This window comes from Cnephaeus nilssonii (genome assembly GCF_951640355.1).
Source record: "Cnephaeus nilssonii genome assembly, chromosome: 7".
Taxonomy (NCBI): Eukaryota; Metazoa; Chordata; class Mammalia; order Chiroptera; family Vespertilionidae; genus Cnephaeus; species Cnephaeus nilssonii.
Window position 1 is genome coordinate 9,179,707 of NC_137078.1, and position 12,353 is coordinate 9,192,059.

The window sequence follows — 12,353 nt, forward strand, 5'->3', positions numbered from 1 at the left end:
TGCTGCCTGTGTGGGAGGCAACCAATCAATGTGTCTCTCTCACATCGAAGTTTTTTTTTTTTTTCTGTCTCTCCCTCTCCCTTCCACTCTTTCTAAAAATCAATGGGAAAAATATGTTTAGGATGAGGGTTAAAAACACACACACAAAGAATCCTAACATTCCATTTAGATGAAAAGGCATACTGTTGGGAACTAGCTGAAGAGAGACAGACAGGGTTACACATAATGTCATAACTTGATATTTTCACATCTATGAATGCAGCTCAGCAGTGACAGACTATTTAGGGGCAGATGGGAGAATGTTTTGAGAAAGTCAGTCCTGTGAAATTACATCTTGACATTCTAGAAGATAGAGGTAAAATGTCTACACCCACGGACACATACCTGATACAGTGATTTGCTGCACACCCATACCCCTTTTATTTCACGGTATGGTGAAAAAGTACAAAGCTCAGCTTCACCCATTTCAGTCTGTGGTTGATAGACATGAAGTGGAGGATACCCATTAGGCTTCTTTAGCTCGAACCCATCGAGCAAACCAGCACAATTCTCAGACAGTGCTTACAGAACCACTGAGCAGGCAGATGTGAAGGTATGCTCAGATCTCAGAGGTTAGGTCTCAAAGAAAAAGAAGACACCTCCTGTTTGGAGAAATATGCTTTCAGAGTTGCTTAGCTCACTGTCAAGAGCCACCTTTGGAGGCCTGGAGCTCAGAATTTACGGGATGGATATGAGGTGCTGCTTTAGTCTTTGCTTCCAGCTCCTAAAGCTTATAGACAGCTCAGAGGATGGCCAAAAATGCTTAGGATCCTTTTGTTTCCTCAGTTTTTTTAATTCCAAAATAGAATTCTTTGATAAAATATCTGACCCCAGCCAAAACCGGTTTGGCTCAGTGGATAGAGCGTCAGCCTGCAGACTGAAAGGTCCCAGGTTCGATTCCGGTCAAGGGCATGTACCTTGGCTGTGGGCACATCCCCAGTATGGGGTGTGCAGGAGGCAGCTGATCGATGTTTCTCTCTCATCAATGTTTCTAGCTCTCTATTCCTCTCCCTTCCTCTCAGTAAAAAAATCAATAAAATATATTTTTAAAAAATATCTGACCCCAAAAGACAAGAGGTCAGGATTACTATTCCCCCCAACTTCAAATGAAAATGTGCTATAGTGCTTTTCTTTCTTTGACTGTTTAAAATTGCCAGAGAATGCCACAGACAGTCTTCAGTATTGGGTGTTAATTGCTAGGAATTTACTGAAGTATTAGGGCCATGGAGTGACTGTAGGCCACAGTCTTTCCAAAACAGAAATTCAACTGGCCACTCAGATGAAAAACAGAACATAAGTTCCATGGAGTTTGGGGTATAGCATTGTTTGTGAGAATAACTTCTTTGGTGAACTTTCATTCACTCTTCCCAGAAGAGAGAAAAATGATTGCCGAGGTCACTCTGCCTATTGGGCTGGTTTTCCCAGAGAAGCCTCGTAGAGGCCAGTCCCCTGGTTCATCAAAACTATGGGTGATTGCCTTTGTCTCGCATGTCCAGTGTCCAGTCAGCTATAGCAGTGGAAGTAGGGGTTTCCTCTAAGACCTGCCATGGCCGCCCTCACAGAAAGAAAGGCTTCAAAGCTTACTAACCTCTCAATCTGAGGCCACAATGCAGGATGGTCTTGTTAACCACGTGTTTCAATGACTAAGGTCAGATCTATTTTTCTGCAAACTCACATTGAAACCCTTTCACTAGGTGCTCTCAACTGTTTAGATACAAGATTCAAGCCTGCTTCATCAAGTATCTAATTGGCCTATTTGTTCAATCAGGCTGACAGCACCCTCACTTCTGGAAGGACATCCTGGTTTTTGAGGTTGTTTTGGAAACTGAAGAAAATGAGATATCTGCCTCACCAGCAATGGATTTTGAATCCCAGTGAACAAAGAAGACCACAATCACTGTGAGTATCCTTTCCTGCTGACTCAGTGACCCACAGCCTCAGTTTCCAACAGAGACCTGGGACAGGAATCTCTTCAGCAGGTGGTAGAGCACACTACGATTGAGAAGGCTGGCTTTTGGTTTAGCTGGAGGTATTCACACTTTGTCATTTAAATACAGAGAAGCCTGATAACTTGTCACTAAACTAGCAAGTCAAAGGACAATTTTTGTAGGAACCTGGTGACACAAATGTTCTAAGGACCATATGAGAAATTGTGCCAGGTACAGAGTAGGGCACACAGCTCCTTTCCCCAGGAGCATGCTCTTTTATACCATGAAGCACTGAAGAAACACTCTGACAGGGTTTACCAAGGGTCAGAAGAGAGACCCTGACCTAGAAATTCTAGTCATTCCTTGAAGCAGGCAGCTGGTTTTGGGTAGATGTTGAGGAGCAAATGGAGTAGAATCTAAAGGGGATTTGGATTTGAATATTTGGGGACAAATAAGTGTATCCCATATCTAGACAGGAACCCTCTCTGTAAGCCTGTTTCCTAGAAGGAAGATTTTAATTTAAAGTTCTGGGTGGCACCACCTCCTGTGATATTTCTAAGTAGCCCCAATGACTGACTTAGCTAGACCACCATAGCCACCACCTACCTCCAACAGCTCTTTCCTCTGCCTCCAGGGCCCAGTCTCAGTCTCATTCCCTGCTTGCTCCTTGCTAATGTTCCCAGTCAGTTGGCATATTAGAACCTCAGATTGGCATGATTCAACAATCCTTTCTTTGGCTCACATGATGGGTCCCCATGTGTTAGTCATAGAGTACCAGGAATGCCCCAGAGGACTGGAGAATATAGGTTTGTTATTTCCAGCACTGACACACACGACAGGCACAGCACTCAACACTAAATAAACAGCACTAAGTCCAGGATGCTACAGCCTTAGGGACAGAATAGTTACAGACTGAATTGTTAGATTAGTTTAATTTAGACTTTTGAGAGGTCTTAATTCTGGATTTAAGAATATTTTCAGTGATGCTCTTAGACTTAGACTTAAGAGTGTGTGTGTGTGTGTGTGTGTGTGTGTGTGTACACGTGTGTGCACATGCTCTTGTGTGATCTAAATACTTTACAGGCATAGGAGACCTGCCTGACCTCTAAACTATTTTCATTTGACCCCAAATATTTTTATGCCTTTGCAATTAGAGAGCCATCGTCACTTGGGCTTAAAAATGAAAGGTGGAGTATAGGAGGAGCAAGAAGTTATGTCATATCTATATATATATAAAGCCAGCTACCAAAATGACCAGAACGACCAGAGACCAGAACACCATGACCCCTCACCCAGGCTGGCCCCACCCCCAGGGAGCGGTTAGGGGCACCCCTAGGCAATGTGACAGGGTGCGAGTTTGATGGGGGAAAGTTGAAGAAATAGAGGGGAAGGTCTTAAGGGTCTGCGGTGTTGGGGTGGTCAGCCGGGAGTAGGTTTGGAGTCTGCTGGGGAAGGGAGAGAATGATTCGATTGGAAAAAGGCTCAGCACAGAACTTTTCTCATTGTGAGCCAGGATGGCGCCAGCTGTGGACTGAATGGGCGATCATTTCATGAGTGTGCTTGGGACTGACATGTTCATGGCAGCAGCAGTACTCCCAAAACTTCACTGATTCCAAATAGTAAACAGCTATCAACATCAAATAACAGAAAAATCCTCTCCAACTAGAGGCCCTGGACTTGCAACCTGACTGCAGGAAACACCATTTAAGGAGGAGCTAGAAAAGCTGAAAGTATGCAACCAGAGAATTGTGGGATTGTGGAGGATGCCTGGGCGCCTACGCTAGACCATGAGCCTGTTATTGCGCATATACATAGTCAGCCCTATAGTCCTCAGTCTCACAGTATTTGGATGTGACTTCTGGTGGGAAATTATTTCTATTGAGGTTTTCTGTTCCCTTGTGGGGAGGAAAATCAGAATGAAAGTTTTCGTTCATTACCTTGGTTTGAAGCAGAGGACAAGAGCCGCGAGTATGACCAGCTCTAGGAGGAGTATACACGCACCTCCCAGGAACTGCAGATGAAGCACACCACAATTGAAGCCTTCAATGAAACGATCAAGATCTTCTAAGAACAGGGCCAGACTCAAGAGTAGTGCAGCAAGGAGTATCTGGAGCGCTTCCGGTGTGAGTGCAATGAAAAAGAGATGCAGAGGATCCTGTTGAACTCAGAACGGCTCAAGTCTCACATCGCAGAGATCCATGAGAGCCGCATGAAACTGGAACAGGAGCTGCAGACACAGGCCTTGGACAACCGGGAGATCAATAAGCGCATGAACAGCCTAAAGTCAGACCTCATGCAGCTGTGCAAGATCCCAGACCAGTACCGGGTATGGCTCACCCAGAAAGGCGCCCGGCAGAAGAAAATCAATGAGTGGTTGGGAATCAAACATGAGACTGAAGACCAGTATGCACTGATGGAGGATGAGGATGACCTCCCCCACCATGAGGAACGAACCTGGCATGTGGGCAAGATCAACCGCATGCAGGCTGAGGAAACGCCGAACGGCAAGCGGGATGGTACCTTCCTCATCCCTGAGATGAACCAGCGGGGCTGCTATGCCTGCTCTGTGGTGGTGGACGGCAATACCAAGCACTGTGTCATCTACGCACCCCACTGGCTTGGATTTTGCGGCGCCCTACAACCTGTACGGGTCTCTGAAGGAGTTGGTGCTGCATTACCAGCACACCTCCCTCATGCAACACAACGATGTACTTATCGTCACACTGGCACATCCCATGTGAGCCCCGGGTATGGCCGTGACCCCCCCATCCCCAAACACACACACACACACACACAGCCCACTGACTCATACAGAGCAGGACTCCATCTTTCTGTCTGTATGTCTCTCTTTTTTGTGAATCTTTCTCTGTCTCAATCTCTCTCTTGCTTTCTCTGAGTCTTTCTCTTCATGTCACTCTTTCTATCCCCATTTTTGTCCTCTCTGTCTCTCTTGTCTCTGTACCTATAAGTCTCTGTTAGAGGAGCATACCTCTTCCATCTCATGCCCCTTTCCCCATGGGCAATTCCCTCCCCTGTCTCTGGCTGCCCCAACCAGTTCCTACAGTTCCACCAAGCTCCCCGTGTCTGTACCTGCCATGTTTACAAAGGCCCTGGGTTGCTCAGCCCCAGCTTAGTGCCCTGATTTTTAAGCCATAGACCTGGGGTCAGGGCAGGAATGAACTTCACTGGGCCACTTCCAAGAACCTCAGCTGTGACATTTGGGGCCGGGCGGGTTGGGTGGGTTCCGCCCACAGACTCAACTTCCCCTCCAAACCCTGAAGTGAAACCCGCACTGGTTACCCCCACATGGAGCTGCTGCCCAGAAGCCCTCCGTCCCCAAAAGCAAAATTATTAAAAATACTCCAAGAGCTGGGCCTTATCTGACCCCAGGCTTCCCGGAAACTGAGGTCACTGCAGGTACTGCTGGGCCAGCCAAGATACACCGCTGCCCACAGCACCTCCGCTCAATGCTGTTTCAAGGCTTCTTCTTGATCATGTTGGGTTCTGATTTTGTTTCCTTGACTGTAAACCCATTTTCTCCTCTTTTGGGACAAGAACCCTGGTTTTCTATGCTGCCATAGACTACCCTCCTGCTTTCCCAGCTAGGCTGGCAGGTGAGTTTTGTATGGTATGTTGATACTGATCTATACTAATAAAAGGGTAATATGCTAATTAGACTGGGAGACTTTCTGGGAGACCTTCTAGACAAAGCCATGGTGGTGGGGCCGAGGCAGAGGCAGTTAAGGGTGATCAGGCCAGGAGGGGAGGGGAGTTGGGGGCAAGCAGGCCGGCAGGGGGGCCAGTTGGGGGCAAGCAGGCCGGCAGTGGGGGGCAGTTGAGGGCGATCAGGCCAGCGGGGGAGGGGGCAGTTGGGGGAGAGCAGGTTGGCAGTAGGGGGGGCGGGCATTGGGGGCGATCAGGCCAGCAGGCAGAGTGGTTAGGAGCGATCAGGAAGGCATGCAAGTGAGTGGTTAGGAGCCAGTGGTCCCGGATTGCGAGATGGATGTCCAACTGTCAGTTTAGGCCCTATCCCAGGGATCGGGCCTAAACTGGCAGTCGGACATCCCCCAAGGGGTCCCAGATTGGAGAGGGTGCAGGCTAGGCTGAGGGACACCACCCCCTGTGCACGAATTTCATGCACCGGGCCACTAGTGTGGATATAAAACATTGAACTAAAAAAAAAGGAAAATGGGATAGTGACGAATAAGAAACTTTGGAGACAGTGAAGGGCAGTTGTCTAGACTGTTGAGAGCTAAGAATTAGAGTTTAATTGGATATAAATCCTGCTAATAGCAGCTGATGCCTGAAATCTGAGCACTCTACTTTTAGGTTTTCCAGTTCAAGTTTTTGGAGACTGCCTATTAAAACATTCCTGGTTGGAAAGTGTTTGTATAGAAACCCATAAGTATTAAGTATTTGCTGTGTTTACCATGCTTAGCTCTCTGTAAGGAAATGGAATAATGTTAAATGCCTCATGTTCTCAAGAAGCTTGACTTTTAAAATAAAAAATAAAGAAGAAATATAAATATTAAAAATAAAAAAAGAAGAAGCTTGAGTTTTAGGGGCAAAATCAGGCAGACAGGCAGAGCGGTTAGGGGCGATCAGGCAGGCAGACGAGTGGTTAGAAGCCAGTGGTCCCTGATTGAGAGAAGGATGTCCGACTGCTGGTTTAGGCCCAATCTGCGGGATTGGGCCTAAACCGGCAGTAGAACATCCCCAGAAAGGTCCTGGATTGCAAGAGGGTGCAGGCCAGACTGAGGAACCCCCTCACCCAGTGCACAAATTGTGCACCGGGCCACTGGTTATATATAAACTAGAGACCCAGTGCATGAAATTCGTGCATGGAGGGTGTCCCTCAGCCTGGCCTGCACCCTCTCACAATCTGGGACCCCTTGGGTAGGGAGGGTCCCTAGGCCTGGTCGGCGATCAGGGCCTATTGGGGCTTTCCTTCCTCCTGCTGCTGGCATCTGGCCCTGTCCCCACCGCTGCCACTGCTTACCATCTGTACTGTGCTGCCTCTCCCCTGCCACCAGTCACCTCACTCTGTGGGCAACGGGTGTGGGGTGTGATCGCTTGGCTGGCCTGGGCCTCCCTCTGTGGGGTGATTGCTGGCAGCCCCACCCACCCACTGCCAGTGTCACTGGCTGGTGGCCTGGGCCTCCATCTTTGGGGCAATCGATCACTGGGCTCCTTGATCAATTGCCCAGCATAGGAGGCCCCACCCACCCAGCTGGAGCTCTGCGATTGGTCGCCAAGCAGAGGGTGGCCTGGGCCTCCCTCTTTGGGGCAATTGCAGAAACTGCCCCCCTGATCGATCACCCCACTGGCCGGTGGCCTGGGCCTCCCTCTTTGGGACAATCATGGGGTGATGACAGGGCCCCCCGACCAATTGTGTTGCACCTGCCTTGGCTGGCCTGGCGCCATTGTGTGTCATCTGGAAGGTAATCTGGACGGTCGTTCTCCTGTTTGGTCATTCAGTCAATTTGCATTATTACACTTTTATTATTATAGATATCCCTCTCTTTTAATCAGATATTTCTTTCCTTCTCAGAATAAAAGTGCCCCATTGATCTTTTACTGACATTTTATTTTAATTGGAATATGCATATTTTATGGGTGAGGAAACAAGTCTGTGGTCAACAGATGAGGAAGGAAATCAGGTCTTCTGACACCCAAGCAGGCATTTTTCTTGTACCTTGATCTTTAGCACCTCACTTTTCTCCCAAAACACAGGGTGGGGCAAAAGTACATTTACAGTTGTGAGTACATGAAACACACAGTTTATTCTTGTATTATTGTTTGTTAACTAGAGGCCCAGTGCATGGGTAGGGTCCCTAGTGGCTGCCGACTGCTGGCCGGGGCCTCCCTTCCCCAGCTGCCAACTGCCAGCCAGGGCCTTCCTTCATTCCACATCGCTGCCTGGTGGTCAGAGCATGTCATAGAGAGCGATCAAACTCCCAGTTGGTCAAACTCCCGAGGGGACACTTTGCATATTAAGCATATATATATATATATATATATATATATATATATATATATATATATATATTATTGTATTACTTTCCAAATGGACAACTGTAAACCTACTTTTTCCACACCCTGTAAGCCAGGTAATATCTTCCTTAAACTCAAGAGTCAGGAGAAGTGATGGCTACCCCTAGAGTTCCCATCTGATTTGAAGGGAGTGGTTTGTTAGCATGCAGTTATGTGGAAACATACTACATAAAGTATGAGACACAAACTTCACACTGCAATAACTTCACAACTTCAAGATAAATATGTTAAGTACTGTACTAAATAAAATCACTATAGTATTGAGAGGAAAGAGAGCTCAGGATCTCCACCATAATAGTTCCGGAACAAGATTCATCCACACTTCTATATTTGTTATTTTCCAGGTCCTGTGAAAATTATTTTGTTTTATTTTATTCAAATAGAATTTGTAGGAGCAACATTTGCACTCACTCTTGTCATCTTTTCTTACACATAGAAAAGTGAGAAATCACTAAAATGTAAATTTTATAAAAGAGAGACTGTGCCTGTCTTATTCTCTATTGTATCCAATCACAAACACAGTGCCTGGCACATACCAAGCCTTCAGCAAATATTTATTTATTAAGTGAATAAATGAATAAATAAATGGAAAGTAAGCGTAAATAAAATATATTTCATAGGGTTCTACTTTGTATCAAAGATTATATTATGAGATTTGGGAACATTATGGTATTTGTTAGCTCAATCAAAACATACCATAAAAAAGATATGATTTATGCATAATTACACATATAAATGGATTCCTCAGGTAGAAATGTTTCCAAAATCTGGTAGTCAAAAAGAGTACAAAGACTTTAAATTTATGGAAGTGGAGCAGTAGCTCCCATTAGACTAGCTATCCCATAGATAACAACTATAAACACTGGTCAAGAAAAAAAAAATTGAAGACACAAATAAATGGAAAGACATTACATGCTCATTGATTGAGAGAATTAATACTGTTAAAATGACCATACTTACCCAAATCAATCTACAGATTCAATGAAAAAGCTCATTAGAGAAACAGACATTTATTAAGAATCAAATGGAGGATAGTCAGGTCCAAGATAGTGGCATAGGAGGACATTGAGCTCACTCCCTCCCAAGAACACATCAAATGTACACCTATATTTAGAGCAATTCCTCCCAAGAGACAGCTGGGGGCCAACTGAACAGCTTCTGCACAAGAAATAAGAGACAGAGAAACTGCATAGAGAGTGTTGGGGAGCCTTGAGGGTTTTCCCTGCACTTGAATAGTGAGTGGGAGCTCTTTCCAGTTGGCCTGGCCAACCTATAGGACTGCTATAATGTGTCTCCAGCCACTCCTCCTGAAGCTAGCTCCAGCAGGAACAAGAAGATACCATAGCACATATACACAGGACTCCATCATCATGAAATTTAACCATTAGGTACATCAGGGCACTGCTGCACACACACACTGGGATGCCCTTGTATATAGGGCTACCCTGTGCAGCGAAAGTATGAAATCAACAGGGTACAGCTGTGCACACACAAGGCTTTCCTTTCAGGATAATGTGTGGAACCAGTAGGGTGCTATGGTGTGCACACAGGGAAGCCACACCCAAACCTGGATTGTGCAGCACATGATTAAAGTAATAGGGTATTCCAAGTGCACATTGGGCAGTCCTGCCCAAATCAGAAGAGCAAGGAAGCAAGCACACATCAGGCTACCCCCACTCTGACTCTGTTCTGGCCATGGACCACCCAAACAATAGGAAGCTACCATATATACATATACACCAGTCTGTCCTACCCAGAACTAGCTTTTTCTGGGCAGACAGAACACCAGGCACTTCACACACGTGCCCTAACTCCAACTAGACTGCCAAAACCATCCTGCACTTAGTCTAGACAGAGGTCACCTCTACACAAGACCACTTTTTTTTTTTTTTAAGATTGGGAGACATAATTATTTCATATAATTCATAGGAACAAACTCAAAAAGTCAAACAAAATGGGGTGACAGAAGAATATGCCCCAAATGAAGAAACAAGAGAAAAACCCAAAGGGAAACTCTAATAAATGGAGATAAGTAATCTGCCCGACAAAGAATTAAAAGAAACCGTCATAAGGGTGTTATACAAACTTGAGAGGAGAATAGAGGAACCCAGAAAGAACTTCAACAAAGAGTTAGAAAATATAATAAAAACTATCAGAAGTGAAGACTACCATAACTTAAATAAAGAATACATTAGAAGTACTTGACAGCAGATTAGTTAATACAGAGGAAGGAATTAGCTTCCTGGAAGACCAATTAGTCAAAATCACACACTCAGAACAGCAAATGAAAAAAGAATTTTTAAAAATGAGGATAATATAAGAGACCTATAGGACAACATTAAGCACTCTAACACTTGCATTATATAAATTCCAGAAGGAGAAGAGAGAAAGGGGCAGAAAGTATATTTGAAGAAATATTGGCTGAAATATTTTCTAATCTTGGGCAGGAAGCAGACAACCAGGTAAGATGAACCCAAAGATGCCCAGAGCAAGATTTATTATAATTAAAATGGCAAAAGTTAAGAATAAAGAGACAATCTTAAAGGGAGCAAGAGGTAATCAACAAATCTCATACAAGTGAAACCCCATAAGACTATCAGTTGATTTCTCAACAACAATTTTATAGGCCAAATGGGAGTGGCAGGAAATATTTAAGGTGCTGAAAGAAAGGAACCTACAGCCTAGAATACTATGCCTGGCAAGTTTATCATTCAGAATTGAAGGAGAGATAAAGAGTTTCACCAACACCAGGCTTTACAAGAAATGTTAAGGGGTCTTCTTCATGCATAAAAGAAAAGGCCATAACCAATATTAGAAATATATAAGAGCCCTGGCTGCTATGACTCAGTTGGTTGAGCATCTTCCCATGCACCAAAAGATGGCAGGTTCAATTCCCTGTCAGAGCACATACCCAGGTTGTGGGTTTGAGCCCCAATCTTGGCATGTGTAGGAGGCAACCAATTGATGTTTTCTCTCATATTGATGTCTCTCTCTCTCTCTCTCTCTCTCTCTCTCTCTCTCTCTCTCTCCCTCAAATCAATAAAAAAATACAGGAAAAGAACACACTGGTAAAGTAAATATATAATAACCACAGTGAATCAACTAATTGAAAATTTAATTTAAAGATTAAAAAACAAAAGTAGCAAAATTAATTAAAACTACAATGAATAGTCAGGGAATATACAAAACAAAAAGATATAAAATATGTCAAAAACATAAAGGCATTGAGATGGGAGTAAAAATGTAGTGCTTGCAGAATGCATTAAACTAAAATGCCTATTAGCTTAAAGTATACTCTACACATATAGGTAAATATATACCTCATGGTAATCACAAGCCAAAAATTGACAAAAAGTACACAAAAATTAAAGAGAAGGGAACTCAAACAGAATACTGAACAAAAGTAGCAGCCAAAAAGGAAAGAGATCAAGAGGAAAAAAAGAAATGGAGGACAACTATAAAAACAAAACAAAAAAATTTAGCAAACTGAAAGTAAGCACATATTATCAATAATTAATGTAAACTGACTAAATGTTTCAATCAAAAGAAATAGGGTAGCTGAGTGGATAAAAAAATAAGACCCATCTAAATACTGTACTTTAGATTGAAAGACACACACACAGACTGAAAATGAAGGAATGGAAAAAGATGTTCCATGTAAATAGGAACCGGAACCAAAAGAAAGCTGGGGTAACAATAATTGTATCAGACAAAATAGACTTTAAAACAAAAAAATATTTAAAAAGACCAAGAAGGACATTACATAATGATAAAGGGTTCAATCCAAGAAGAGGATATAACAATTGTAACTACCTCTGCACTCAGCATAGGAACACCTAAGTATATAAATCAAATATCAATGGACATAAAGGCAGAAATTGACAGTATTATAATAGTAGGAAACTTTAATACTTCAACAAATAAATCATCCAGACAAAAAGCTAATATGGAAATAATGGCCTTAAATGCCACATTACCCCAGATAGATTTAATAGATATTTCTAGAATATTTCATTCAGAAACTGCAAAATACACATTTTTCTCGAGTACACATGGAATAATTTCCAGTATAGACCACATTTTAGGCCACAAAACAAAGCTCAAACAATTTAAGGACTCTGAAATTATATTAAGCATATTTTTCTTTTTTACTTTTTTCTTTTTTTTTTTTTGTATTTTTATTGATTTCAGAGAGGAAGGAAGAGGGAGAGAGAGATAGAAACATCCGCAATGAGAGAGAATCATGGATTGGCTGCCTCCTGCACTTCCCCCACTGGGGATCAAGCCCACAGTCCGAGCATGAGCCCTTGACCGGAATCAAACCTGGGACCT

General features: G+C 43.7%; 1 pseudogene across 1 annotated transcript in view; it reads left to right on the forward strand.

Annotated features, from left to right (window-relative positions):
- The first annotated feature begins 4,110 nt into the window (after positions 1-4,110).
- The window catches only part of LOC307102731 (transcription factor E2F5-like), a 60,701-nt pseudogene continuing 52,458 nt past the window's right edge, over positions 4,111-12,353 (forward strand). The window contains exon 1 of the transcript in view: positions 4,111-4,715. The product of the transcript in view is annotated as a transcription factor E2F5-like (transcript). The remainder of the gene's footprint in view (positions 4,716-12,353) is intronic.